Source organism: Neoarius graeffei, chromosome 6 (assembly GCF_027579695.1).
Source record: "Neoarius graeffei isolate fNeoGra1 chromosome 6, fNeoGra1.pri, whole genome shotgun sequence".
Taxonomy (NCBI): domain Eukaryota; kingdom Metazoa; phylum Chordata; class Actinopteri; order Siluriformes; family Ariidae; genus Neoarius; species Neoarius graeffei.
Genome location: NC_083574.1, coordinates 100565403 through 100571501, shown reverse-complemented (window position 1 = coordinate 100571501; position 6099 = coordinate 100565403).

Here is a 6099-nt window from a genome sequence, read left to right as displayed (position 1 = left end):
AAGCAACATGAAACCCAAGGAGCCTCCAAACAGGTCAGAGACAAAGTTGTGGAGAAGTATAGATCACAATTGAGTTATAAAAAATATTCCAAACTTTGAATATCCCAGGAAGCTCCATTAAATCCATTATAGCAAAATGGAAAGAACATGGCACCACTACAAATCTGACAAGAGAAGGCCACCCACCAAAACTCACAGACTGGGCAAGGAGATCATTAATCAGAGATGCAACAAAGACACCAAAGATAAAGGCCCGGTCACACAGCGCTTTACGGCTTTATCACGGCCAAAACCCGTCAAAAAGTGCTCTCCCGTGAAGCAGACGATGTTGTTCGTGTTGATGTCGAAGTTAAGACGTGTTACAGTCGATATACAGACGTGACAGGACGCAGGGGAAAATCGGAACGGCGTCGGACGCGGCAAAAAGTTTTGGACTGCTCAAAACTTTAGACCGCGGACAACCACGGCCGGCACACGTGGTAAAGACGTGCAACACACGTGAAAAACACGTGATAATCAGTGTCCCGGCCGTTATTAAAACTTGGGGAGACGTGGTAAGACGCGAAAGTTTGGCGGTCTATCACGGGCAGAGCACGGTCATCGGACGGGTGTTACGCGTTGGTATCACGGGATATAGCGTGTGTTTAGCGGCTTATCACTGAGAAATGGATTTTTCCGCGTACATAGCACTGTCTAAGCCCGTTAAACGACGTCTCAAACAAGTTCTAAATTCGATTGATCACTGTCTAATCACTTCTGCATCACTTCTGATTTGCGGCATGTAAATACCGTAATTTTCTGAGACCTCGGCACTTGCAGTCTAAATGTCAAGGGGTGAACATGAACCCTCAACGCTGTGATGTCCTCATCTTAATGCTCCAGCACCAACAGAACCAACTGATACAGGCTCAACATATCCTACCGCTTTTATACGCGCAGCAAGCCGCTCTTCCAACGACGCTGAGCCGCGGTTACCCGTGATTTGGCAGTGCTGCAGCAGTGAAACAGCCGCCGACGGCCATACCCCGTACAAAGCACGGCAAAGCCAAAATTGACCAAAAATTACCACTTACGACCACGTCCACCAGATTTTTGTATCTTTTTGTACGTGATATAGACGCGGAGTGCTGTGTGACCGGGCCTTAACACTGAAGGAGCTGCAAAGATCCACAGCAGAGTTGTACGCTCCACAGAGCAGGCTTTATGGAAGAGTGGTCAGAAAAAAGCCACTGCTTAAAGAAAAAAAAAAGAAAACACATTTAGAGTTTGCCCAACAGCATGTGGCAGACTCCTCAAAACACATGGAAGAAGATTCTCTGGTCAGAGGAGACTAAAACTGATCTTTTTGGCCATCATGGGAAACGCCATGTGTTGTGCAAAGCCAACACCCTGAGAACACCATTCCTACAGTGATTGAGAATCTGTGGCATAACTTGAAGATTGCTGTACACCAACACAACTCATCTAACTTGAAGGAGTTGGAGCAGTTTTGCCTTGGGGAATGGGCAAAAATCCCAGTGGCTAGATGTGCTAAGCTAATAGAGACATACCCCAAGAGACTTGCAGCTGTAATTGCAGCAAACGGTGGCTTTACAAAAGTATTGACTTTGGGGGGTGAAGACCTATGCCCACTCCATATTTCTGTTTTTTCATCTTAATTATTGTTTTTGTGTCACAGTTAAAAAAAAATTGCACTTTTAAATTGGTAGGCATGTTGTGTAAATCAAATGGTGCTAACCCCCCAAAAATTCATTTTAATTCCAGCTTGTAATGCAACAAAACAGGACAAACACCAGGGGTGTTTGAATACTTTTGCAAGACACAGTAGATACAGGAAGAAAATGGGACTCTACCACAGTGAGGAGACATTGTTACCCATTGTACCACCATGTCACCTAGAAATGCCTTTTTACATCTTCTAGATGGCTCTTTATTTGTGTTTTCACACCTAGTATATTTCAATGCTCCAAGAGGTCTCCGATTGATGACTGAGCATTTTTTGTGCATATATGAAGACAACAAAAGAACAAGACAAAAGGTCTTTTACTGCTGCACATGAAGAAACAGAAAGGCCATGCAGAGTGCCTATGTAATTAGAACCTACTTCTAGCTACATGTGGTTCAAGTACTTCTGTCTTGTCAGAATTAAGTCAAAGGAAGTTTATAAGCATCCAGTGTCTAATGTCCTTTACACATTCCTCAGTTTATTTAAGCTGGTGTCTGTCATCTGGCTTTGCTGATACCTACAACTGTGTGTCATCAGCATAACCGTGGAAGCGAATACGATGCTGGCAAATAATATTACCCAGATCTAACATACATTAAAAAAAGCAGTGGGCCGAAGAGAGAACCTTGTGGAACACCAAACTTTACCTTATTATGCATAGAAAAATCACCATTTACATCAACAAACTGATAGCAATCAGTTAAATAAGACCTGAGCCAGGAGAGGGCCATTGCCTTAACTCCCACATTTTCTAGTCTATCCAGGAGAATGAAATGATCAGTGGTGTCAAATGCTGCACTAAGGTCAAGCAATACAAGCAGCGAGACACAGCCCTGATCAGAGGCCAACAGTAGATCATTTACTACTTTAACCAGTGCTGTGTCTGTGCGAAGATGAGGTCTAAATCCTGACTGATACAGGGCTGCCTTTACATTTTTGATTAAAAAACCTAACCTGGACCCCAGTCAGCTGTCCAACTATAAGCCAACATCATACTTCCCCTTTATCTCCAAGATCCTAGAAAAAGCTGTGGCACAGCAGTTATGTTCATACCTACATAGGAATAACACAGAAAGAGACAGAAAACACAGGTTGTTGGGTATGCCCAATGTCACCTGATGAGTAGGAACAGTATACATTTTGCACTGAGTACAAGCAGGGACTCCAGCAAAACTAACTATGACAGCATAACTAAAACGGGAGAGCCAGAAGGTAAACACGGGCATGAGAGGGCCCCGAGACTTAAAGCATCAGGCACTACACCGTCAACAAACTCAAGTGAGCAAGTGAGTGGGGGACTGACAGCATCCATACATCCCAGTTTACTAAACACTCTGTCTGAGGATCCTCCAGATCTAATCCTTTACCTAATAAAATAAAAAAAGGCTTGACTAAACAAATATGTTTTCAGCCTAGACTTAAATGCTGAGACTGTGTCCGAGTCCCGAACACTATTTGGAAGGCTGTATAAATGGGGGGCTTTGTAAAAAAAGGCTCCACCCTCTGATGTAGCCTTCACTATACGAGGTACCAGCAGCTAGCCTGCACCTTTTGATGTAAGTAGGCATGGCAGGTCATAAAGGACCAGAAGTTCTCTCAGGTACTGTGGTGTGAGACCATTCAGTGCTTTAAAGGTCAATAGTAATATTTTATCATATTTTACAATATGAAATATGGGGGGACTTCCGGATGCAGCGGAGGAGTGCAGACATGTATTCATGAGCTCTCGGTGGTAGGCCCTAGCACCTGCTTTTATCCTAATTTAACTTCTCATAATTTTGGTTTGTATGCAAGAGCTGAAGTCATTAAGAACACTTTTGTATGGCAAGCTACAATTTTCAACATACAAAGCGAAAGAAAACTACAATTCAAACTTCACTGCACTTGCACGCTTTAACTACAAGAAACATGGCGGCCGGGGAAAAAGAAACATCCTTCAACAAGCTTCTCGATGCTATTCGAGAAACTAAAGAGGACCTCACAAAACATATTGACAAAAAAACAGCCAACATACAAACAACTTTAACGAAGATCGAATCGTCACTCTCTACCCTGTCAGAACAGGTCCAGGAGATAGAGAATGAGTGAGTGCAAATGAAGACGATGTTAAGGATGCACGCAACCATGTTGAAAAACTGGAGAAACTGATAATGCACCTCCAAGACAAAAATGATGACTTAGAAAACCACAGCAGGAGGTCTAACATTAGGATACTGAATGTGCTGGAATAGGCAGAAGGTCGTGATGCTGTAGGATTTTTGGAAAAGTTTATACCGCAAATCCTGGGTAACGGCAACATCACCTCACCGGTCACCCTGGAAAGAGCGCACCGTATCGGGAAGAAGTCGGACAGACCGCGGCCCTTTATAGCCAAGTTCGTGAACTTCAAAGAGAAAGAGAAAGTCCTTCGGCTGGTCAGAAGCAAAGGAGAGATGACATACGAGAATAAAAATATATTGTTCTATCCAGATTACAGTGCAGACCTGCAGCGTAGGAGAGACGAGTTCCTTGACATGAAGCGGATGCTGTGAGAGAAGGAGGTGGAATACCCAGCCTGGCTTCGCATCAAACATCTGGGATCCGTCAAGTTTTTCTCTATTCCAGCCGAAGCGCAACATTTTCTGAAAGAACTCCCAAGTGAGTAAGCTGACCAAAGTGACTGCAGTACTCAGTCTAAAATTTAAAACTTTGCCATGTACAAACTGTTATGAGTGGCCAGTTTTAACTCCAGTAGTTGCTGGAGCCACCACTGTTGTTTAAGGGAGTTACCTACCTAATGTGGTTTTGTTACAGGGGTTTTACAAGGCAGGTTTTTACTTTAATGTTTTGGGGTTATGTATGGTCTCTCACTAACATTCGAACTTCTACTTACACATATGTCCAGATTATTCTCATGTCCAGGTTGTGTCTTATCGGTATACCTAGGTTAATTGTTTTTACCACCTCTAACTTATATTATGGGTAAATTAACATGTATATCTTGGAATATGGGGCGGCACGGTGGTGTAGTGGTTAGCACTGTCGCCTCACAGCAAGAAGGTCCGGGTTCGAGGCCCGTGGCCGGCGAGGGCCTTTCTGTGCGGAGTTTGCATGTTCTCCCCGTGTCCGCATGGGTTTCCTCCGGGTGCTCCGGTTTCCCCCACAGTCCAAAGACATGCAGGTTAGGTTAACTGTTGACTCTAAATTGACCGTAGGTGTGAACATGAGTGTGAATGGTTGTCTGTGTCTATGTGTCAGCCCTGTGATGACCTGGCGACTTGTCCAGGGTGCACCCCGCCTCTCGCCCGTAGTCAGCTGGGATAGGCTCCAGCTTGCCTGTGACCCTGTAGAACAGGATAAAGCGGCTAGAGATAATGAGATGAGATGAGATCTTGGAATATTAGAGAGGTCAACTCTCCAATTAAGAGGAAGAAAATGTTGACATATTTGAAGAGGCAGAATTGCCTTTATCCAAGAGAGCCACCTCACTGACACTGAACATTTAAAACTGTGTAGAGACTGAGTGGGTAATGTTTTCTACTCTTCCTACTCCTCAAAAGCAAGAGGTGTTGCCCAGCTCATTAATAAACACCTGAATTTTAAATTAAATTCAGTTGAAAAGGATAAAAACGGCAGATTTTTGCTTGTAGACTGTGAAATAAATAGGAACGAGATATTTTTGGTGAATATATATGGGGCTAACTACGATGACCCGTTGTTCTTTAGCAATCTGATTATGAAACTGGCTACAATTGGGGGTCAATGTATTGTGGGTGGAGACTTTAATTTGGTCTTAAACCCTCTTTTGGATCGATCATCACCAAAAACAACTTCACTATCAAAGGCGGCAACAGCACTAAACCAAGGTATGAAAGACATAGGCATAATTGATGTGTGACCAAATCTTTATCTAAATCAGAGGGATTTTTTTTCTTTTCACCAACACATAATACACACTCTAGAATTGCCATGTTCTTGGTGCCACAAGATATGATGGCCACGGTGATAGAATGCTCCTATTTAGCAGCTACCTTCTCAGATCATCATCCCATCAAACTCTCCTGGATGATTGATACTCCACAGCCCACAACCCGTAGGTGGAGATTTAAAAATTACATGTTAAAAGACCCTGAATTTATTTTATATATGACCACTAACATTGAAATATTTCTTGATGTCAATTTAAATTCCTCTTCTCATGCCAACATTTGGGAGGCTTTAAAAGCCTATATGAGAGGTCAGATTTTATCATACAGTGGCCATAAGGTAAAAAAAAAATTAGAGAGAGACTAACTAGATTAGAAAGTGATATTAAAAAGCAGGAACAGGACTACATTGCCACCAGAAAGGAAGAACACCTTAATACACTAATAAAAACAAGGATGCAGTATAAT